Here is a 223-nt window from a genome sequence, read left to right as displayed (position 1 = left end):
CCCGCCACTTCTATATAGTCAATGGTAGCGGAAGTCGAGATTAGAGAGGAAAAAAGTTTGTTTTTCCTCTTTTTTTATAACTGCCCGTGCTACCTTATTTGTTATTCAGTAGATGTAGCAAACACCATTGGAATTAGTGTAAAATTTTTCATAATAAAATAATATATATATATATATATATATATATATATATATATATATATATATATATATATATATATAT

Source organism: Odontomachus brunneus, unplaced genomic scaffold, assembly GCF_010583005.1.
Source record: "Odontomachus brunneus isolate Ranch 3 - 2012 unplaced genomic scaffold, Obru_v1 Obru_scaffold_032, whole genome shotgun sequence".
NCBI lineage: Eukaryota > Metazoa > Arthropoda > Insecta > Hymenoptera > Formicidae > Odontomachus > Odontomachus brunneus.
The sequence above is the reverse complement of the archived record's forward strand: the minus strand, read 5'-3'. Positions refer to the sequence as shown.